The 23668-nt window shown below is 51.1% G+C and overlaps 2 long non-coding RNA genes across 2 annotated transcripts; one reads left to right on the forward strand and one right to left on the reverse strand.

The window, feature by feature from the left end:
* Positions 1-413: 413 nt before the first annotated feature.
* LOC140599041 (uncharacterized) lies at positions 414-23297 on the reverse strand. The gene is made up of 4 exons (XR_012001696.1): positions 22836-23297; positions 17728-17907; positions 11379-11474; positions 414-976 (listed from the first exon to the last, which is right to left on the reverse strand). It is a non-coding gene; the product is annotated as an uncharacterized lncRNA (long non-coding RNA).
* On the forward strand, positions 12738-13922 carry LOC140598897 (uncharacterized). The gene is made up of 2 exons (XR_012001443.1): positions 12738-12874; positions 13366-13922. It is a non-coding gene; the product is annotated as an uncharacterized lncRNA (long non-coding RNA).
* Positions 23298-23668: the final 371 nt, after the last annotated feature.

Raw genomic sequence — 23668 nt, forward strand, 5'->3', positions numbered from 1 at the left:
CCTTCTCCTCTGCTTTGCATGTCAAACACTCTGATTTATCTTAAATCCTCTTTTTTTTTTATTTATCTTAAATCCTATGTTACAAATCAATGGGTGTCTAATCTGGAGCTACAGACCACGGATGGGCATCAGGACCTTATGAATTCTTGCAAATTTTATGCAAAATTCTATGTTTATAAATGCACATATATATAGACTTGTCTAAGGAGTTTCTCACTTGAATTTCAAAGAGGGGTATATGAATCATAAGCATGGGCCTACAAGTATGGTCTCCAACATGGATCACGGAAAAGCATATTAAAACATATTTGTGTTTCAGCCTCAAAAATGTGAAAAAAATTAGCAAATATGCAATATGTGACCAGATAGATTGTATGCATACTACAGAAATACACCTATTTCAGGGATGCATGCTATTTAATAAAGCTGTTTATTGAGAAGTTTCTCATCCCAAAGGGCAGAGTCCACTGCTGTGTTTATGGTTCAGCTGGAACATTTTAGGAGCCTCCCCTAAAAAATTTGCCCAACTGAGTGAAGATACCCCAGGATCCTAGAAGCCTAGAAGGGGAATCCCAGCTCATTACCTGAGTCCTGTCCTGATCGGGAACCCTATTCTAATCCTGGACTGTCCTGACCCTGAGTCCTATCCTGATCCTAAGTCCTATTCTAATCCTGAGTCCTATCCTGATCCTGAATCCTGTCCTGACCTTGAGTCCTGTTCTTCCCAGAGGTGACAGGCACGATGGGACTGACTGGTCCAGAGTATTTCCCAGGACTCCATCCCACCTTGCCTTCTAGTACACTTTCTGGGCTTTCACAGCCAGGGCAGCATCAGGAATCACATCAGGAATGTGATGAGGCAGTGCAGTGGGTTGAACAGTGTCTTCCTGGAACTGCAGAATACGACCTTATTTGGAAATCAGGTCTTCCCAGGTGGAGTCAAGTTGAGGTAGGTCCCAATTCAATGGCTGGTGTCCTTGTAAGAGAAAAGAGGAGGAGAGGTGAGGTGCAGACACACAGGGAGAAAGGCCACATGAAGTCAGAGTTGGGCACCAGCTGGAGGCCAGGAGCATCAAGAATGCTGGCGGTCCCAGGAGCTGGAGGAGGCAAGAGGGATCCTCCCCCAGAGCCGTCAGGGAGGGCACGGCCCTGCTGACTCCACCGTGGACTTCCAGCAGAAGGGGGGGACAATCAACGTCTACTGCCTTTGTGGCCATCTGTTCTGGGAGCCACAGAAAACTAACACAGGTAGCAAAGATGAACACGGCTTCAAAGCCAAGGACCCTGCTCCCATCGCCTTCAACGGACACAGAAGCTTTCTTGTTTTCAGAGAACACGTGAGAGGAAATCATGGGCTATAGAAGCACAGAACTGTGAGAGCGCTGAGGTTATTGTAAGATTGAAGACAAACAAGTGGATGTGATTTCCCTGGGGAAGTGGCACAAACAGGAACCAGGAAATGACCGTGTGCCCAGCATCTCACCTGACCCCGGGCAGGTATATAAGGGGCCCCGGCCCAGGAGGCTCCACACCTGAACATCTCCCCTCTGTACCTGCTTCTCTGACCTGCTCCACCCTCCACCCACCAGAACCATGACCTGCTGTGGCTGCTCTGGGGGCTGTGGCTCCAGCTGCTGTGTGCCTGTCTGCTGCTGCAAGCCCATGTGCTGCTGTGTGCCAGCCTGTCCCTGCTCTAGCTGTGGGGGCTCCAAGGGGGGCTGTGGGTCCTGCGGGGGCTCCAAGGGGGGCTGTGGGTCCTGTGGGGGCTCCAAGGGGGGCTGTGGGTCCTGTGGGGGCTCCAAGGGAGGCTGTGGGTCATCCTGCTGCCAGTCCAGCTGCTGCAAACCCTGCTGCTGCCAGTCCAGCTGCTGCAAACCCTGCTGCTCCCAGTCCTGCTGCTGCAAACCCTGCTGCTCCCAGTCCTGCTGCTGCAAACCCTGCTGCTGTGAGTCCAGCTGCTGCAAACCCTGCTGCTCCCAGTCCTGCTGCTGCAAACCCTGCTGCTCCCAGTCCTGCTGCTGCAAACCCTGCTGCTGTGAGTCCAGCTGCTGCAAACCCTGCTGCTCCCAGTCCTGCTGCTGCAAACCCTGCTGCTCCCAGTCCTGCTGCTGCAAACCCTGCTGCTGTCAGTCCTGCTGCTGCAAACCCTGCTGCTGTGAGTCCAGCTGCTGTAAGCCTTGCTGCTCCCAGTCCTGCTGCTGCAAACCCTGCTGCTCCCAGTCCAGCTGTTGTGCCCCCATCTGCTGCCAGTGCAAGGTCTGAGGCTGTGACTCCTGCTGATCCAGGTTTCCCCAGCTATGTCCTGTGCTTCATTGATAAGTTCCAAATCACATCTTGGGGGCCATCACCCTTGTAGAAAGAAGCCAGATTTGGTTTCTAGTTCCTGAGGAAAAGCCATTCTAATGTTCACTGTCTCCTGACAAATCCATTCCCAAGTCACCTTCTGCCTGCATGTCCCTCCTCTCCCCTGACCTCACCCTGATTGGTCCACTGACAGGCATGGGCTCCAGCTGAAGTCCTGTTTTCACTCCAAGAGGATGTTAGTGTTGGTGTTCCACTGGGAACAAAGTTGTGGTTAAAGAGACTTCCTTGGAGCTGCTTTGCATGTCAAACACTCTGATTTATCTTCAATCTTATGTTACAAATGAATAAAAACATCATGTTGACAAATTGAAACCCATGGCTTGTGTGTTTCTATCATTGGTCATTACTTCCACTATGGTCACTACTGTTCTCATTCTCATCCTATTCCACACTTGAGGAGGTTGATGGATCTGTTTTTGGGGGGTGCTAACACCCCACCCCCAGGATAGGCTGGCAGTCAGCCTGGCCTCACATCTCCTCTGTGGCCTGTCTTTTCTATCCTCAGGACACTCTCTTCCTCACATCTTACCAGCCATTGATGTGATGGAGACAGGACAGTCCCCAAGGCCAGGCCAACAGAAGCCTCACAGTGTGGGACAGTCTGGGGCTCTAGACTGTCCCTTCTCTTGTCCCAGGCCTGTGCCACCTCCCTCCTTCTCCGACCACAGGCAGAGCTGAATCTCTGTCTTAGTCAAGTGGCTGGGGCCTGGGAACCAGACATTGCCACTCATCATCCACATTTGAGGACCGTGGTACAACCAGCCTCTTGCCACAGGAAACTCACACACTGGCCTAAGGAAGGGAGTTCACCTTCTGTATCCGCGTCCCAGCCCTTAACCTATCTGTTCCAATCTGCATAATACATAAGGGATTGTCAAGAAAAAGAAAAACAGTGGCTATTTCCCAGACTGAGGGCCTTGGGAAATCATACTCTGAGGCCTCCCTTGTTATTTTGAGACCTCCAACCACATTCTTTCAAAATTCTTAAAAGGCAGTATTAATAGAGATGAGTTATTTCAAGTCATTTGAAAACACAGTAATCTCCTGGTGTGATATGCCCTCAGCGTACAAAAACACAAAAACAGAAATCTTAAGCTGTTTTCAGTAATCGTTTTATTGGTGGCAGCTTGGTATTATCACTCAGACAGTTTGAGTGTCCCAGGGGAGAGCAAATTAGGTTGGTACCAGAAATATGGTTGTGGGTGTGGGGTTGATGAAACTGACTAAAAACTCTACAGTGCTGAATTTGAATTAAAGATGTCACTATGAAATTACAATGTAAGCTATCTTTTGAAAAAAATTAGTTTTCTATTTCACTGAAAGACCTAGAAAAATGGCCAACCTGGTAGCTGTGAGCACTCCTTGTGCCAAGCCTGTTGTTGTTAAATATCATCTCTTGTACATAAGTGGAACCTCAGTTCTCTGCAGAAATGGGATTGGAAATGAACCGAGATGAATCTGGACATCTCATTATCCCAGAAAGCAAGGAGATAACAAAGACTCCTCAGGTCATGAAAAGAAGCAGGGTGTCAAATTCAAAGAGATCTCCAGTAGATAAATTTGGGTAATGTGAACACCAAATGTTTAAATGGACTGATACAGGGGCACCTGGGTGGCTCAAGCATACAACTCTTGGTTTCAGCTCAGGTCATGATCTCAGGGTCATGAGATGGAGCCCTGCATTGGGCTTTGTACTGGGCAAGGAGTCTGCTTCAGATTCTCCCTCTCCCTCCTCCTCCTTCTGCTCTCTTCCTCTCTCTCTCTCCTTCTCTCTCTCTCTCTTTCTCTCTCTCAAATAAGTAAATAAATCTTTAAAAACAAAAAACAAAAAACAAAAGGACTGATACGCATCAAGTATGCTTAAATCAGTGGGATGCCTGGATGGCTCAGTGGTTGAGCTTGAGCGTCTGCCTTTGGCTCAGGGCGTGATCCTGGAGTCCCGGAATTGAGTCCCACAATGGACTCCCCTGCATGGAGCCTGCTTCTCCCTCTGCCTGTGTCTCTGCCTCTCTCTCTCTCTCTCTGTCTCTCATGAATAAATAAATAAAATATTTTTTTTAAAGTATGCTTAATTTTTATTTTATTTATTTATGATAGGCACACAGTGAGAGAGAGAGAGAGGCAGAGACATAGGCAGAGGGAGAAGCAGGCTCCATGCACCGGGAGCCTGACGTGGGATTCGATCCCGAGTCTCCAGGATCGCGCCCTGGGCCAAAGGCAGGCGCCAAACCGCTGCGCCACCCAGGGATCCCTTAAAAGTATGCTTAAATCTATGAGCACAAATGCACAAATAATAATACAAATAATATGCAAAATGCATAGTGTCATAACTATAAGGTGTTTCATGTAACCAGGGTACATGGTACCATGAGGTAACCACACAAGAAAAACCTTACAGTAGATATACACAAAATAAAGAGGTTCAAAGTATATCATTACAGAAAATTATCAAATCCCAGAGGAAGACAGCAAGAAAGGAACAAAGGAACTACAAAATGGTCAGGAAATAATTAATTAGATGACAATAGTAAGTTCTTACCTATCAATAATTACTTTAAGCATAAATGGATTAAATTCTTCAAAAGACACAGAGTTACTAGATTTAAAGAAAAAAACAAAAAAGACCCAACTCTATGCTGCCTACAAGGGATTCACTTCAGCTTCCAGATCACACATAGGCTGAAAGTAAATGGATGGAAAAAGATATTTCCAGCAAATGGAAAGCAAGAGAGTCGGGGAAGCTGTACTCCCATCAGAGAAAAGAGACTCAGGTCAAAATGGTAACAAGACACAAGGAAGGTCATTATTAATGACAAAGAGGAGGGATGCCTGGGTGGCTCAGCGGTTGAGCATCTGCCTTTGGCTCAGGGCATGATCTTGGAATCCCGGGATTGAGTCCCACATCAGGGGACTCTCTCTCTCTCTCTCTCTCTCTCTCTCTCTCTCTCTCTCTTTCTCTCATGAATAAATAAATAAATTAAAATAATAATAATAATAAATGACAAAGAAGATGACAAGGAGGCTATAACAATTACGAATATTTACCCACCCAGCGTCACAGCACCTAAATGTATGGAGCAAATAGTAACAGATCAGAAAGTAGTGACAGACACAAGAGTAGCAGGGAACCTCAGTGCCCCCTTTCATCAATGGACAGATCACTCGCACAGAACATCACTGAGCTTGAACTGTTTTACAGCAAATGGACCTAACAGACACCTACAGAACAGCAAACACATGCTTCTCAAGTGACATGGGACATTCTTCAGGATAGATCACATGTTAGGTTACAAAACAGATCTTGAACACAGGAGGAATGAAATTGTATGGAGCATTTTCTCTGACAGCCAATGGCAGGAAAGTAGAGGACAGTCATGGGAAGAAAATGGAAACATTCACATGTACATGGAAAGTGAGCAACACACTCCTGAACAACCACTGAGTCAAAGAGGAAATCAAAAGAAGCACCAAAAAATATCTTGAGGGGCACCTGGGTCGTTGAGCATCTGCCTTCAGCTCAGAGAGTGATCCTGGGGTCCTGGGATCGAGTCCTGCATCGGGCTCCCTGCAGAGAGCCTGCTTCTCTCTCTGCCTGTGTCTCTGCCTCTCTCTCTGTGTCTCTCAGAATAAATAAGTAGAATCTTTAAAAAAATATATCTGGAGACAAAAGAAAATGGAAGCACGTCATACCAAAGTATATGGGATCCAGCATAAGAGGTTACTTGCCATGGCTTGAATGTTTCCATCCTCTCAAAATTCATATTAAAAATCTTAATTCCCAAAGATGATGGTTTTAATAGGTCGGACCTCTGGGAGGGGCCCAGGTCATCAGAGTGGAGCCCTCCTGAATGGGATTGGTGTTCTTCCAAGAGACATCACCGAGCTCCCCAGCGCCTTCTCCCACAGGGAGAACACAGGTGGAGGCATCATCTATGAGCCAGGAGGGGGGCCCTCACCATCCATCACACCCAATCTGCTAGCACCATGATCTTGGACTCCGTCCCACCACTATAACAAATAAGCTCTGTTGTTTAAGAGCCACCCAGGCTGTGATATTTTGCGACAGCAGCTCAACAGACTAAGGCAGAAGTTTACATGACAAATACCTAGATTAAGAAAAAAGAAAGATGTCAAATAAACAACTAATGTTACATCTCAAGGAACTAGGGAACAAAAGAGCAAACCAAGCCCAAGGTTAGTAGAATGAAGTAAATAATAAAGTTCAGGGTGGAAATAAATGAAAGAGACTATAGAAAAACAACTAAAAAGATCTGTGAAACTGAGTTAGGCTCTGGAAAAGATAAAAAGAAAGTTGACAAAACCTTAACTAGATTAATTTAGACTCAAATAAAACCCGAAATGAAAGAGGGGACATTATATCAGATTCCACAAAAACACAATTTATCCTAAGAGATTACCGTGAGCAATTACACACCAACAGATCAGAGCCCTCCAGCGTGTGTTTTTTCAACACCACCAAAACCCCTCCAGTTCTCTGCAGTCACAGACTGAGTGTCCCACAAAGTTCACTTAAACCTGTTCTGACATGATCCACCTGGCACTAGCATCAGATCTCACAGGTGAAGGGCACAGTCCCATGGGAACACCCCCCCTCAACAACTTCTGATGCCAATCGCAAGCCCAGAGTCACCTGTGCTTCTAACCAACCAGTGAGAGATCTAAGGTTCCAACAACCTTCCTTGGGTTTGACTAGATTTGCTGGAGTTGCTCACAGAACTCAAAGAAACATGTCACATATACTAGATTAAGGGTGGATTATAAAAGGATAAACTCAGGTACAGGCAGATGGAAGAGATGTAGGAAGCAAGGTTCGGGGAAAGGGCGCAGTTTCCATGCTGTCGAGCATACCACCCTCTCCCAAACCTCCCCATGTTCACTAACCTGAAATCTCCTCAAGTCTTGATGTTTAAGAGTTTTTATAGAACCTAATCTGTAGGGCACCCTCTCCCCTTTCCAGAGGCAGGTGGGTGGGGCTGAAAGTTCTAAGGTCTTTCTGGAGACTAGCCCCACCCTGGGGCTATCTAGGGGCCCCACCCTGAGTCACCTCATCAGCATTCACTCAGGTGTGCTCAAAAGAGACTTCTAATAAGTGACAAAAGACATTCTTACCTCTCAGGAAGTCCTAAGGTTTTTAGGAGCTTCTTACCAGAAACCGGAGACAAAGACCATATATATATTTTTTATCATACCACAACAACCTAGAAGAAAGGAATGAATTCCTAGAAACATACAACCGACCAAGACTGAATCATTAAGAAATAGAAAATCTGGGGGAACCTGGGTGGCCCAGTCGGTTTTAAGCATCTGACTCTTGATTTTGGCTCAGGTCATGGTCTCAAGGTTGTGAGATCAAGCCCCCATGTCAGGCTCTGCAGTAGGTGGGGAGTCAGCTTGAGATTCTCTCTCTCTCTCTGCCCTTCCCACCATCCCTGCTCATGTGTACTCTCCTTCGAAGGAAGGAAGGAAAAGAGGGAGGGAGGGAGGAAGGGAGGAAGGAAGGAAGGAAGGAAGGAAGGAAGGAAGGAAGGAAGGAAAAGGAAGGAAGAAAGGAAGAAAGAAAGAAAGAAAGAAAGAAAGAAAGAAAGAAAGAAAGAAAGAATATGAACATGAACAGACCAATAACCAGTCAGGAGACTGAATTAAAATCTCCCAGCAAAGGAAAATCCAAGACAGATTGCTTTCACAGAAAACAAAAGCAAAATAAACAGTGGGGCCACATCAAACTAAATAGATTCTGCACAGGGGAAAAACAAAAAACAAACAAAAAAAAAACGAAAACCAAAACAAAAAACAATCAACAGAGTGAACACGCAACCTACAGGATGGGAGAGAATATTTGTAAACCATATTATCTGATAAGGGGTTAATATCCAAAACATATAAGGAACTCATATAACTCAATTGCCAAAAAACAAATAACTCTATTAAAAAATAGGCAAAGGGCCCAAATAGATAGACATTTTTCCAAAGAAAACATACAAATGGCCAATGAGTACATGAAAAAGTGCTCAACCTCACTCATCAGGGAACTGCAAACCAAAACCACAGTGAGATACCGCCTCACACCTGTCAGAATGGCTGGTACCAAAAAGGCAAGAAACAACAGGCACTGGTGAGGATGCGGAGAAAGGGGAACCTTGCGCACGGTTAGTGGGAATGCAAGCTGGTGCAGCCACTCTGGAAAACAGTATGGAGGTCCTCAAAAAGTTAAAAATAGAGCTACCCTATGATCTAGTAATTGCACTTCTGGGTATTTACCCAAAGGAAATGAAGTCACTAGCTTGAAGGGATGCATGCACCCCCATGGTGACTACAGCGTTCTTCACAATGGTCGAGATATGGAAGCAACCTCAGTGTCTGTCAACAGATGAATGGATAAAGAAGGTATAGTTTAGATATACAATGAACCATTACACAATATTTAAAAAGAAGGAAATCCTGCCATTTGTGACAACATGGATGAAGCTGGAGGACATTATGCTCAGTGAAATGAGCCAGACCCAGAAGGACAAATACTGCATAATCTCACTTATAGATGGGATCTAACAGCATGGAACTCACAGTAATAAATTACAGAATGGTGGCAGCCACGGGGTGGGCTGGGGGAAGGGGAGGAGATGTCGGTCAAGGGGTACCAACTTCCCATTGTAGGGCAAACTGTTCCCAGGATGTAAGGCACACCACGGGGACTATAGTCGACTATAGTGTGGTGTACACTTGAAAGTGGCAAAAGGAGCAGATCCTAAATGTTCTCACTACAGAAAAGTGGGGGGACGGGTCAGTGTGCGAGGTGCTGGATTGTTACCTAGATGGTGGTAATCACAGTGTGTACAGGCATCAAAACATCACATGGTGCAGACTAAGTTTATGCATTCCTCATTTATCAACCACCCCTCAGTGAAGCTGGGAAAAATATGCAAGGCCTTCAGTTGCCCTTGGAGGATGTTGGGAATCAATTCGTTATTCTGAACAAGAGGAGATAAGGAAAAGAATCGTGCTTTTTCCTGTTTTCAATACACAAACTCCACCGTATGGCAAGCAGATGGCGAGAGGACGTACCCCAGCCCATCAGTGAGGAACCGCAGAATTAGAAACCCACCGCTTTGTAACCCCAGCAAAAGGACGGGTGTAGGTGATGATGGTGAATCATTACCTATTAAATTTACTGAACACAACCCAGTCGGGCGTAGTGGAAACTTCTAGCTTTAAATGCATAAGTGAGTTGAGAAGACAGGCTTAAGATCATTAGCTAAAACCATCTAAAGTGCTGACAGGGCTGCCACACGGAACACTGAATCCAGGCTATTTACAGGCCCCCTTGTTCCTCCTTTCCTGGGGACAGGGTCAGATGGCAGGTGGCAAGTGGCCCCCGAGGTCCCCCGGCAGCTGGACGTGACCATGTGATTTGCATGAGCCCGTGAGCAGAGACCCCAGTGCAGTTTCCCACGTACGCTTTTCCTTCCTCCAGACCACTAGCATTCCCAGCGCGGCGGCTGCTCCAGCCTGAGTCCCAAGGGAGGAAGTGCAGTGAGCCGGGAGCTGGCCTGCGGTGGCGTGTAGCACGAGCCCGAAATAAGCACTGAACCGTGGGGGCAGCTAGCTCAGCAGCATAATTGGTTGACCCATCCTGCTTGACCCAGAAAGGTAATATAACGAAAGCAGAGAGTGGTGGCCTTGGTTCAGTGGCCAGGGCGGGAGTGGAAAGGAAATTGTTTTCAGAGGCTGGAAAGATGGCTATTATGGGTTTGGTATCACAGTCCCAGATCATGTATCTCTGGGGGGGAAACTCAGGAAACTCAGGGCTGCCTCTACGTAGTACACTGTGGCCACATTTTGCAGAGCATTATGAGAAAGAGGTGAACTCAAAGAACAGGCCTCTGTGCAGGCCAGAAGGACAGGGGTGGGATCAGCCCAGAAATGTGAGGAACTACAGAATTCTCGACCCCAGCTGCTCACTGATAATCCTTAGAAGGTCCTGAGCAGCCACGAATGGTTAAAATTCAGATTAAAACATATCTGGCCTTGATGGTGTCCCTTGGTGAGTCCACAGGCTGGGAACCTACAGTTTTCCCCAAATAAGAAGCTACAATGGGGATCCTCTGACTCCCAAAGGCACCGTTTCCAAAGAGCACAACTGAGTGACTGGTGCACAGAAAGCGCCCTACATGGTCAGTGGTGGCGGTGAAGGTGGTACCCATCAGAGCCCACATGGGCCTCCAAAGCAGAACCAATGGCAGTTGGTGGCAGCTGCCCTGGCTCCATCCCTGCATCACCCCCTGCTTTCAGGAGTGGCTCCTCCACCACTCAGAAATTTCCTCAACAACCAAGACCCTTGTTCAGCATCCAGCCCACTTCCTAGCCCAGACCCCAGGTCCAGTCAAGGCTGGTCCTCATTACGCCAGCACCCCAGACCCTACATCCCCAGGAACCAGGAAGGGCCATCATGTCCTGAAAACAGTCACAGATGAGGGACCCCTGGTGGCTCAGTCGGTGAAGCATCTGCCTTCAGCTCAGGTCATGATCCTAGGTCCTAGGATCAAGTCCCACATCAGGCTCCCTGCTCATTGGGGAGTCTGCTTCTCCCTCTGCCTCTCCCCTCCACTCCTGCTCTCTCTCTGGCTCTCCCTCTTTCTCAAATAAATAAATAAAATCGAAGGAAAGGAAAGGAAAGGAAAGGAAAGGAAAGGAAAGGAAAGGAAAGGAAAGGAAAGGAAAGGAAAGGAAAGGAGAAAGAAAAGAAAAGAAGAGAAAAGAAAGAAAAGAAAAGAAAAAATAGTCACAGAGGAGCTGACACATCTAATCTCTCTTCCCAGTAGAGCAGCTCACCTGCCTGATGGTGCACTACCTCCCAACCTGGCACATCCCGCCCTCGTGAGGCCTCTCCTCTTGCAGTCTGGTCTATACCTACACAATCGCTCTGAAGATGAACTCTGGCCTCTCATGGTGAACAAAAATCAGTCCAAAGCCCACCATAGAAATACGCATAAAAATACCTCTGTCGCTCCAAGAAGAAAATCCGAGTTTTCAGAGAGGTCAGAGCAACAGGCTCACTTCAAGCCAGATGTTAAACGTCTCCCTCTCCAAGGACGCTGTTAAGATAATACATATAATTATATATAGTTGTACATAACACATACATCCCTAGCCCTTCATGTAGCCACCATCTATGAAGAGCTCCAACAAATCAATCACTAAGAGACAAGAGAAAAACACAATAAAAAGGGACAGAAAATTTGAACATTTTCCCAAGAAGGATGTGTGTGTCACCAACAAGCACCTGAAAAGAGGGTAGACAACGTTAGTCACCAGAGCAATGCAAATCAAGGTCAGGACGAGGGCCTGTTCTCTGCACGAGGACACATGCGCAGAGAGGGGACAGCACCCGACACTGAACACCAGGAGTGGGCAGAGAAGAGGGAACCTTCTGGAAGGCCAGAGACGTCTGTCCAGGTGTGCAGTGGTGGCACCACCACACGCTGAGCAAAAGTCAATGCTGTGGACTTGGAATATGTGCATTTCACTGGATGTGAATGTTAACTTGATAAAAAAAATTAAATTAATTTTCTAGACAATGGAAGTCTGCCAGAGAGGATGGCTAATCAAATGGTGGCCCACCCACTTGGTAAACTGGCATAGACTTCAAAGACAATGAATTTGAATTATGTTAGCGGATGTGTGGGGTTTTTACAAAGCATGGGTGCCCTAGCAGGAATTTGTGAACTGGGCCTCCTGAAGAGAACTCTGGGTGTGGCTGGTGCTGGGGGCTGGCCAGATGGGGCCTGGGGAGCTGATTGAGTAAGAGAGAGGAATTATGGGTGGTGCATGAAAACTAAGCACTTCAAGATTTTGTTTTACCAATTTAACAAAATATCTGTGCTGACCATTTGGGGCCGTGTGGCTGCAAAGAGTCTTGTCCTTCAACTTGACACTTATGTTTACAAAAATGAGCAGCAACTGATTTTTAAGCAGGAGTATAAACACCAGCACCCAGAGTCAGGGGGATGGAGGATCCTTATCAATGAGCAGAAGTGGAAAAGCCACGGATGGCAGCCCCCCAGCCCACCCACCACTGACCTCCTCTCCTGAGGAAGGAGCTCGGTCTCTGTTTACAAAGAAAAATACTCATGAGGAAGGAGCCAGATTTAGGAGCCAAAGAAAGTTGACCTGGCTTGAGCTCTTAGGAGTTCATGGGATTGCAGAGTTTAAAAATAACACTTGTCCATAAGAAATAGTGTAAACACATAAAAGGAAGTAATCATGTCTTGAGTATAAACACCTTGGGCAGGTATATAGAGGGGGGGCCCAGCCCAGCAGGCTCCACACCTGAACCCCTCCCCTTGCACCTGCTTCTCTGACCTGCTCCACCCTCCACCCACCAGAACCATGACCTGCTGTGGCTGCTCCGGGGGCTGTGGCTCCAGCTGCTGTGTGCCTGTCTGCTGCTGCAAGCCCGTGTGCTGCTGTGTGCCAGCCTGTCCCTGCTCCAGCTGTGGGTCCTGTGGGGGCTCCAAGGGGGGCTGTGGGTCCTGTGGGGGCTCCAAGGGGGGCTGTGGGTCCTGTGGGGGCTCCAAGGGGGGCTGTGGGTCCTGCGGGGGCTCCAAGGGGGGCTGTGGGTCCTGCGGAGGCTCTAAGGGAGGCTGTGGCTCCTGTGGCTGCTCTCAGTCCTGCTGCTGCAAACCCTGCTGCTCCCAGTCCTGCTGCTGCAAACCCTGTTGCTCCCAGTCCTGCTGCTGCAAACCCTGTTGCTCCCAGTCCTGCTGCTGTGAGCCCTGCTGCTGCAAACCCTGCTGCTCCCAGTCCTGCTGCTGCAAACCCTGTTGCTCCCAGTCCTGTTGCTGCAAACCCTGCTGCTGCCAGTCCAGCTGCTGCAAACCCTGCTGCTCCCAGTCCTGCTGCTGTGTCCCCGTTTGCTGCCAGTGCAAGGTGTGAGATGCTGGCCACAGGCCTCAGGTGGCCCTTGTACCCCCGTCTCTCCCCTAGGCAGTGACAAGTGCTGCATCCTAGACCCAGAAAGCAGAGCTCTGGCTCCTGCAGATCTGAGCTCTCCTGGAATGGCCAGTGTGTCCTGAGCTCCTGGTGTACAACCCTAGGTCTATTGTCCTCTGGACTGCTGCAGCCTCGTGGCCAGACCTCAGGACTCAAATCATGAACAACCCCAGGGCCCTGTCCCCTCTGCCACCATTCCTGAGCTCACCAAGCCACTTGGTGCCTCCAGAGAGCTCACAGGGAAGATCCTGAGCTGGATGCCCTCTGACCTGGACCCTTGCCAACCCTCTCCTCACCCCTGCCCACTCCTAGCTTCCCCACGTCCCTCCTTCCCCAACCCACCTAGGCTGTCTGAACTGGGATGGCCACTAATCTCTAGCTGGAAGACACTGAGGCATCAGTGCCCTGGGGTCCTCCCTGAGGGAACGGGGTCTCCAAGCCCTTCCCTTCCTTCTCTGTCAATGGTTCAGGTTCTTTGCTCAGTTGCTGGGATTCCCCCTTTGACAAGTGTTCAGTCTGGATCTCTAAATAAATACAATCTGTACCTCCCAGAAGTTTACTCTGTGAGTCTTTGTTTCAGCTTCTACATGATTAAAAACATGTACAACTTTTACATAATTCCACTCCTGTACTTGTGGGACCAACACCCCTAGCTCCACTGTGTTCCCTACTGTATGAGTTTGCTCAGGTGGCCTTAACAAAGCACCACAAACCCTGGCTTGAACCACAGATGCTCACTGTCCCCTGGTCCTGGAGGCCAAAGCCCGAGGTCCAGGTGTGGGGAGGCAGGGTCCCCCTGAAGCTTCTCAGCTTGTGTTTGGACAGCCATGCTCTCCCTGGGTCCTCACAGGGTCATCTCTCTGTGTCTTGATGTCCACTCACAATAAGGACACCAGTCCTGTTGGGTCAGGGGCTCCCTGACCCAGAGCCGTGGCTGCCACAGCCTTATTTCCACAAAAGGCCCCACTCTGAGGCCCCAGGCTCTGGACTTTGATGTGCAAGAACTGTCCTCCCAGGAGCTCACTGTTATGGGCTCATCGGGCAAGGCAGGCCAATGCTGGGGGGCAGGCTGCACAATTGGAGCCCCCGGGCCCGGCCCCAGGCCTGCTCTGAGGGCAGCAGACCCAACAGCACCATGGCCGGAGCCGTCAACTCCACAACATGCACATTTCCAAATGTTCTGCTGAGTTCCACTTGTACGCAGCCTGCTGGGTAAGACAGGCCGACAAGACGCCAACCACAGCCCTCCCACAAGAAACACCTGCTAGATCACATTATGATTTTTGGAAGGTCACCAGGCGGCTCCTCAGTGCCCAGGCCTGAGGGACTTTCGGATCCACAGGGGAAGGTGAACGAGTGCCGCTGGCCCTTCACAGGCCTGGCCAAGGGAAGCCGCGGGGACCAGTGCTGGCCAGGGGTGTGGCGGGAGATCAGCCTCGAGGCTGGCCCTGCCAAGCATCCCCTGAAAACTGGAGGCACATGGGACATCTTGTCAAGGCAGCCCAGGCTGGGACGCGCCAGGTGAGCAAGGATGCAAGCAAACAACCCAGAAGGAAAGTCACCTGCAAGGAGATGTCAATGGACCCCACAGACGAAGTTCCCGGGAGCCCAAATCACAAATCACAAACCGCACACACAGGCCTGGTGGGAGAGGAAGCAGCCACTGGTGGGAGAGCCCACCCAGCAAAGGCCCCAGTCTCTGCAAGGAGCACACATGGCACAGAAGAGGTGCTGCGGAAATCTCTAAAGAAATACCAGAGCCTCTGGAAGGGGAGCAGAGGAGAACCCACAAACACGGCCACGCACCCGGGACAGCGAACGCGGAAATTCTACAAACAAGAACTACACTAACTGAATTTCACAACTTGCCGGGTCTGGCTCGGCCAGATGAAAAGAGAGTGGGTGCCGGGGTGTGTAAACACCGATAGGTTATCTCTCCTTCCACACGGGAATACAGACACATAGGGACCCGCAGGCCACCGGGCTGCCGGAGGGGGCAGAGGGAGCGAGGGGCGGGGGGGTCAACGTTCGAAGAGATAATGTGGGAGAATTTTTGAGTGTTTATGAGAAATGCTAACACTGAGATTTCTGGGTTGAAAACAGGATCTGTAGAAACACACACACACAGCACAGTAAAGCCGAGGAGAATCCGTCCTTCTGAGCAGCCCTGACAGGCATCTGCTTTGTTCTGGCACCGGCTGGGAGCAGTGACGCAGATGGGAAGAAAACACACAACAATCTCAGTCTGGGCAGCTGACCCTCTATGGGGAGGGACGGATGAAAGCAAGCGGGACCACTGAGTGACCCTCTCTGTGGAGGGACAGTCAAAACCAAGCGGGACCACTGAGTGACCCTTTATGGGGAGGGACAGACAAAAGCAAATGGGACCACTGAGTGACCCTCTATGGTGAGGGATGGATGAGAGCAAGTGGGACCACTGAGTGACAGAGAGTGTTCCAAGGAGGACAATAAAACAGGGAAGTAGAAAGGACTTCCCAGAGGGAAGGTGGCCTGTGTTAAAGGGTGGACCTCCTGGGGAAGGTGTCCATCTGTCAACCAGGACACAGCAAAGCAGTGAGCCGTCCCGTCCCCCGGGCAGTGCTTTCTTGCCCAGCCAGCCAAAGGCCCTGAGGCGGGAGGCTGCCGAGAGTGTCGGGGGGATTCAGTGAGTGCATGCCTAAGGGGGGAACGGTCAGCACATCTCTCTCAGTCCTGGCCGGATTCAAAATGGCCAGGAAGGCCGGCAAGTTTGAAGCACACAACTAAAAGGTTAAAGACTCTGGGTGTGGACAGACTCTGCACCCCGTGGTTGAAGAACGGGCATCCGTAAGCCCGGACAGCTGTCCACTTACTCACGATGAGCCTAATCTCAGCACAGCCGCAGGGAATGTTCTCCATCCCCTGCAGGACTTTTGAAGACCAACATCAAAAAGATAGCTGGAAAAGCCCCACGTTTCTGGAAATTTAAAGGCATATCTCCCCATAATGCATAGATTAAAGAAGTAATTCCAGCAATTAGACAACATTTAGAAAAGATTCTGTATCAAAACCAGGGAGACAGGCCCCAAAGTAGCAGAGACTTGAAGAGAATTTATAGCCGTACATGTTTACATGAGAACCTAGGCAAGGGGCCTTCTCACAGGATGTAGAAAGTGCAAGAGGAGGTCACCCGGAAAACAGCGGTGGGAACAAGCGTCCCCTCCTGGCCCTGCCGAGACCCTGCCGTCACCCCCACCCCAGCCGACGTCCCACCTGACCCCTGTGCCCCCTCCCCAGCCACCCACCCTTCGTCACAGGAAGGCCGCATGCAGAGGCCAGCTCAGAGGCCCGGGAGGTCGCCAGGCTCCGGGACACCCACGGAGCAGCTAACCCGGCCTCTCCCATAGCCGACCATGCCCATGGCACTGGCCTGATTCTCTGAGGGTCCCAACTGGGTGCCAGGGCTTCAGAGATGAGTATACCATCCACCCACATCCCCGTCTTCACTCTGTAGCTGCAGAGAGGTGGGGTTCCTGCCCCCGTGGTTCTGGCCACTGGCCCCGGCCCTGCTTCTCCTGAGCCAACTGCCTGCATCCTGATGCTGCTGCTTGGCACCTGGGAACCTGCGTGGGTGTGCCAGCCTGCTCCCCCTGTGATAGGGAGGTCCCCAGCCCCAGAAACAGGGGCGAATAACTCGGGCCAGATTAGCCGATCCACCCATCCCTGGGACTCTGGTGAGACCTCCCTGGAGAGGCACCCGGAAAGTCAGGGCAGGTTCTACACCAATGCAGGATCTAGAGACCCTCAGAGCTGGTGCTGGTGTGGCTTTCTGGGAATTAGCCAGGAAGGAAATTTACCACAAGAGGAGGGATGTTCAAAGTACAGTGTCCCCCAAATTCATAAGTCAGAGTCCTACACCCTGGACCTCAGAATGGGACCACGGCTGGAGATCAGGCCTTTACAGAGGTGCTAGAGGTGACATGGGGTCACCAAGGTGGCCCTGATCCAGTGTGACCAGGGTCCTCACAACAAGAGGGGATCAGAACACAGACATTCACTGAGGGATGACCCAGTGAGGACCCAGGGAGAGCATAGCTGTCCACACACACACAGATTGGCCTCAGGAGGACTCGTCCTGTCTAAGCCTGGACCTCAGGGGTGGGGGTAGGGAGATCCAGATAGAGGACAGACAGAGCCAGAGTCAGAGAGACAGACAGGGACAAAGAGACAGAGGCAGAGAGACAGAGACAGAGAGAGATCTTCTGCATGGGGCCCAGGGCTGAGGGAGGGCGAGGCCAAGTCTTGCTTTCCCTCTAAACCTCCCGCATCATTTGACCTTTCAAATACAAACTCGCAAGATTTTTCCCCTTTATTTACCTCATAACTGGGAGTTGGGACCTCCCGAGCAACTTCACCGCGGCCCCCAGCCCTGGCGAGCAGCAGCTTCTCTCGGTGTCGGCGGGTTTACTTCCCAGCCCCGTGGAAGGTGGTCACGCGGGTTCATCTCCATCTGGCCTGTTCCGCTCAGCCTCATGCCCCCAAAGACCGTCCACGTTGCTGCAAGTGGCAAGATTTCAATTACATTGAATGTGATAAAATGCTGGAGACAAACATCCAAACAGACATGTAGGCCACGGGCGATTCAGGGACTGTCAGCCCCTCTGTCGCCGTCCACAGTCACCGAGGCAGCCGCCCGCTGCCCCGGGCATCAGGGGTGCAGGAAGGCAGGCCCACCACACCAGCAAGAAGTCCAGGAAGCCCAACTACAATCCTGGCCCCAAACAGCTTCGTCTGTAACTGTCAGCCGCCCTCACTGCTGTCCTGTGCTCTGGCCAGTCACACGGGGCACCTCGCCACCAGGCAGCAGCCTCTGCCCCCTCAGGGCACAGCCGAGCCTCCCAACCCCAGAGTGAGTCGACCCCCTGGTCCCAGCCAGCTGCTGCCATGGGGTGGCCTGTTGGGATGAGGAGCACGCTGACCACCATGTACCTGCCCAGCCCGAGACCACCCTCTGCAAGGTGCTCCCCACCAAGCCTTGTCCTCACGGCGGCTCCGGCCCTGCAGCCCCTCTCAGACCAAAAGCTCGCCCCAAGACCTGCCCTGTGCAGACCCAGCAACACCATGGGCCCCAGGCCCCCGATGCTTTCACACGTGGGTGCAATTCACGTTCATCCTGGTTGCCACCTTCCCACATCCCTGCCCAGCCCACCGCCCTGTGGGTCCCACGACCCTGACCTCATGTCACCTCATCCGGCTGGACCTCATCCAGCCCTGCGCTGGCTGGGATGCATCTGCCAGCTTCTCCGAGGGCAGGCCAGATCAAAAACCAAAGCTGAATGGTTTGACACTCAACTGTTTTTCCCACAACAACATCTTGAGCTCCCAGCTCTGGGCAAAGAGGGAAACGCTCTGGCTCCACACGGTTGACAGCGTCCGAGGGAGACCAGCCCAGCCCAGCAGCTGATGGCAAGAAAATCGTCACAGTCCCGGGACAATCAGCGGGGTGGGTTTCACAAGGGTCCTCACAACATCACTGGCCCAGGGGCCAGCCTTCCTTTGAGGATGCACAGACATAGGGGCAGCCCTCCAACCCCGCCCCCCACTTGCCAGCTATGTATCCCCAGCTCTGTGCCTCATCTGTAAAGTGGGGTGCATGACAGCTGTGGGGATGAGCCCACAGTGACCACCTGCGGCGTGGCAGGTGGTCTCAGGAAGGCAGCTGCCCTGGCTGAGCATGAGATCTCAACAAAGTGCTGCAAATCTCCCTAAACCTCCTTAAAGGTAGCCTGTGGCCTCATGGACGGTGCTAGAACGCCACCTCCAGGCAAAGCAGAGCTGTAGCAGCACTTCCGAACTAGCCCATTGGTGTGGGAGCCCCTCCTCCAAACAGTCTCCTGTGGAGGAAGCAAAACAGGCACTTCCCAGGCCCAGAGCCGGTGCCTCCCGAGGGGGTGGCGGTGGCAGGCAGTTGGGGTGGAGGTTGCGGGACTGTGCTATGCCCCTGAATGAAGGGATCCTGCCAGCTCACTGATTGATGCTTCGGAGCAATTAAGTGCAAATTCATGTCTCTGCAAACTCCAAGTGTCTGCAAACTCCACGACCTGGGCGGGGGCATTGGAGCGGGGGGGGGGGGGGGGGGGGGGGGGGGGGGGGGGGGGCAGGACAGAGCAGCAGAGGAGGGAATGCTCAGGCTTCCCAGCCGGACCCCTCCTGCCCTTGCTGCTCGAGCTACAAACCCTTTAGAAGCATGTATGCCTGGAGCCCGTCCCCCAAAAGCCAAGATGGGGAGTAGGTCCAGGCCTGGCACACGCCCAGCTCAGCTGAGCACAGCTGAGTTATGGAAAGAGGGTCCCACTCTCTGCAGCAATCAAGCACTCCTGCCCCCCAGGCTCTGTCTCACTCTCCTTCCCCCAAGATGTTCCCTGATGGCCTGGGGTCCAGTCAGGGGGTCAGGGCAACCATGGGAGAGGACCTGGCAGGAACCATGCAGGCCTCCAGCTGAGTCTCAACACCCCTGGCCCGTCTCCCCCGTGATGTGTAGACCAGGAACCAGCCAGTCAGGGCAAGACGCAGTGCTCCGAAGTCAAAGTGCAAAACCACCCAGAAAAACAATGGATGTTTTTAAATTTTAAGAAAACAAACAAAATTTACCCGGGGGAGTGTCACAAACAGGAAGCAAAAGTGACCATGTGCCCACCATCTGACCCGACTTTCCCCAGCCCTCAGGGTGTCCGCCCCGCGGGCATCTCTCCTTCATGGTCCCCTTGTTATTTGTGATCTGCTGCCGTCCAACTGGATTCTGTGTCCCCCCAGTCCCTCTGCTCTGTATGGTTCTTCTTATTCTCCTCTTTCTGGAGGACACAGGGCAGCTTCCAGAGAACTACCTCTCCCGTGTGCCCAACACCTCCTCCGGGCATCTGCTTATTTCCAATAGGCATGATGTTCAGGGACCTCTTGCAAAATTGATCTGGACCCATGTCGGTGTTTCTCCCCATCTTCAAGGAGGCTTGGGGGCCCTGAGAAGCAGCCATCCTGGCGGGACAGGGTCTGCTCTGCACGGCCAAAGTCAGGGTCCACCACCCTATCCTCCTGACCCAACCACCCAAGAGAAAAGGGGGCAGATGGAATATATGGGCAAAAAGCTCAGTCCCAGTAAACCCTGTATCATCTTATGGTCCAGACCACCCTGCTGAGGGATACCAGACCCATGTCAGAGTGACCTGGAAGGGGAGTGGGCCATAGTACCCAGCATCTGTTTGGTCAAACCTTGGTCTAGACATTGCTGTGAAGGTATTTTGTAAATGTGATCAACATTTAAATCACTTGACTTCAAGTAAAACTGATCACCTTCCATAATGTGGGTGGGCCTCATCCAATCAGGCGAAGGCTCTAAGAGTATAAAGACTGAGGTTTCCTGAGAAGGAAGGAATCCCCTTACGACAGTAACTTGGAGATCTTGCCTTGCCGGCCCTATACATTCTGGACTCACCAGGGCCCACAAGCATGTGAGTTAAGTCCTTCACACAAACCTCTTTACACACAGACACTCATCTGATCAGTTGTGTTTCTCGGGATACAGGTGGAGCCCTCTGGGCAGAGGTGGGCAGTGGCCTTGCTGGTCTCTCCTGGATTATAAGCGATGGTGGCGCACCACAGTGCAGCAGGGGTTGGTGAGAGCACCTGAAAGCTAGCCAAGACCCAAAGGATTCCTGACCACGTCTGAGACCCTTCACGACCCTCCAGAAATAGTCGTGGAGGGGGCACTGCTGTATTGGTCTGGAGTTTATTTTGAATAAAGGAAGGTTTCAAGACAGAAAACTTATGTTTCACTATTATTGGGACATCATTTCTACCAAGGGACCTGAGCACTGTGACCCCAAGAAGTGAAGACTGGGGGATGCCTGGGTAGCTCAGCAATTGAACATCTGCCTTCGACTTAGAGCGTGATCCTGGGATCCAGGATCGAGTCCCACATCGGGCTCCCTGCAGGGAGCCTGCTTCTCCTCTGCCTGTGTCTCTGCCTCTGTGTGTGTGTGTGTGTGTGTGTGTGTGTGTTTGTGTGTGTGTCTCATGAATAAATAAATAAATCTTTTTAAAAAAGGGAAGACTGGTCCCCAATCACATGGTGCCCATAGCATCACCCCCTGGCCACTATCAAGGGTCCCGAACCCTTTTGTGTATGTGGGTCCACGTGTAATAGGATAGCAGAAATGGGCGCTGGCCAAGTTTTGGAATATTTGTTTACAAGTTCGTTTAAGAAAACATCAGTAAGGTGGTCAAAAGCGCAGGTTTCCATTTACAAGACCCACAAGTCCTGGGGATGTGACCCACAGCACGGTGGCAATCGCTCACGATGCCGTGCTGTGTGTTGGAAAGTTGCAGAGAGTAGATCTGAACCGTTCTCAGTTCTCATCGCAATGAAGAAAATGTGCAAGAAGTAAATTCATTGTGGCGATTATTTCACAAGGTATCCACGTATCAGATCACCCTGCCACACTATGAAACTTATAAATGTTATAAGTCAGTTATAGCTCAATGTATGGTGGGAGAAATAAAACTAAATTTTACAAGCAGGGATAATAAAAGCTTAACACTGAAAAAATAAAAAATAAATGATAAAATAAAAAATAAATAACATGACGTGTCATGGGCTTACACATGATGCTTTTTTTTTAAGTCACTGCCTCCTCCTCCTCTCCACCCAAACCCTGGTAAAAAGGGCGTAATGGGGGACAGCTGGATTCTCATCAGCTTCTGTCATTGTCACTATGTGCCAATACCACCCATCATGTAGCTTCCAGAAAGTTCCACCATTCACTCATGAAGGACACAGAGAAAGGGAAACCAGTGTCTTGTTGTAATTGTGAAGATAGTGTTGGCTTTCTGGAAACCCTGGTGGGGTGCTGGAGACCCCAGTTGGAGAAACACCAGGACAGTGGTGAGGATAGTGGGTTCTGGAGTCAGAGGCCTGGAGTCGAGCATCAGGCCCACCACCTGGACAGTGTGTGACCTTGGGGAATGGCATCATGGCCTCCCACTACAGGGTTATTGGGTCAAGGAGAAGCTGACTGAGACCCCAAAGCCATGACCAGTCCACTCACTTCGAATCACAGAATAACCAGGAAAAGCAGTACCGCGACTGTCTGAGCGAACAAAACTACACTGTAAGCTGGTTATAACCCATTGGCTAGAAGGGAGGTTTAAAATAACATCCCTGATGTATTTTAGAGGGCGCCACATCCATGAAGAGGGGCAGGTAGCTATGGAGTTAGGGGTGACAAGTGCTGTGGGTTGCATGCACCCAAACCCAGGTCCCAAAGGGGCCTTGGCAGGGAGAGCAGAGGGCCACACGCTGGGCAGAGGCACCGGTTCCCACCAGGTGTCCCCACTCACACGCTCCCCCAGACAAAGCCCTCCATCCCTCCCCTAGCCCCTCGCTGAGTCCTCTCCACCCTCCTCCTTACCTCCCTCTGAAGGCAACGCACCTGTCACCTCCCTCTCCATGCCGGCCCCACCCAGGCCCTTGGACATGGTTTTCTTCCTGACTCCGTATTGACTTGTGTCTTCCATCCTCCATCACGACGTAGAGAGACACCAAGTGGTGCAGCGACCGGCCAAAGCTTGGACATCTTCCTTGGTGCCTATTCAATCCACCACTACACATTACTGGGCCACTCACAGCCACAGCTTGGAGGACAGGCACGCATTCGGTGAGACAGCTGTCCCTTCCTGGGGCTGCTGTCGCTGCTGGCTTAGGACAACCATGTGATCTCCCCCCCACCCCAACCCATGACTAGAGGCCAAATCCAACATCAAGGTGTGGGCAGGGCCAAGCTCCGGAGGCTCTGGGGGAGGACACTTCCTGCCTCTTCCACTCCTGGGGTTCCAGGCGGCCCTGTGCCGGTGGCCACATCGTCCTGTCTCTGCTCCGTGCTCATGTGGCCTCCTGTGTGTCTGTCTCTGCTCTTCCTATTCAGACACCCATCCTGTTGGATTAGGGCCCACCCTAGTGACGTCGGCTTTATTTGATTATATCCACAAAGACTTTTTCCAATTAAGGTCACATTCCCAGGCGCCAGGGGTCAGGACTTAAGCATGCATTCTGGGGGACACAATTTAAGGCCATGCTTTGTCCCATCAGACTTTTTTGGGCCCATTGTAACCACTTGTTAACACGCCGGCTGTGTTGTGTACTCTCCTAGGCCACAGAGACTTGAAACCAGGCTGGGGTGGAGGTGGAGACGCGGCCCTGGTTGATGCACGGAGATGCACCATCTGGGGTCTCTGCTCGCATCCCTGCCCCAGGCACAGCCCGCAT

The sequence above is a fragment of the Vulpes vulpes genome, chromosome 5, assembly GCF_048418805.1.
Source record: "Vulpes vulpes isolate BD-2025 chromosome 5, VulVul3, whole genome shotgun sequence".
Taxonomy (NCBI): Eukaryota; Metazoa; Chordata; class Mammalia; order Carnivora; family Canidae; genus Vulpes; species Vulpes vulpes.